We start from the raw sequence: 529 nt of genomic DNA, 5'->3' as shown, positions 1-529 counted from the left end.
GGGCAGGTGACCATCGGGACACGCTGAGCCCCCGCTTTGGTGGGAATCCCAATAAACCAGCGCTCGCCACCGCCTCGTGTCCAGTCCCCATCTCCTGGCTGGGATCAGAGCCCAGTCCCGGCATTCCGAGCTCCAGATACCCGAAAGCGCTGTCGCCAACCTCGAAGGCACTGGGGATTCAATCCCACAGTGCCGGGAAGGAGCAGTGGGGTGGAGGGGGAGGACATTCCATGTCCTTCCAGCTAAGGGGGGGCTCTCGCTCCTTCCCAAAGTGTGGAAAAACCTGGGAACACACAATTCCCAAGGAAGCCCCGATTTTAGCTCATTCCAGAAGCGTTGGTGCTCCCCACCGGGGGTTTTCCTTAACAAAAAGGGAAGGATTTAAGGTGGGATTTAGGCACTGGGTCCGTGCCCATACCACCATTCTCTATGGATTTGGGATCGGAGTCGCTCTTTCCCAAGCGGAGCTGAAGGGATTTGGGTCCCGTGTCCAGTGGGTGGGAGCGAGGCAGCACCTTTGGGCCTGACC

The sequence above is a fragment of the Nestor notabilis genome, unplaced genomic scaffold, assembly GCF_000696875.1.
Source record: "Nestor notabilis isolate BGI_N333 unplaced genomic scaffold, ASM69687v1 scaffold17099, whole genome shotgun sequence".
In the NCBI taxonomy this organism is placed as follows: domain Eukaryota; kingdom Metazoa; phylum Chordata; class Aves; order Psittaciformes; family Psittacidae; genus Nestor; species Nestor notabilis.
This window is presented reverse-complemented; position numbering follows the sequence as displayed.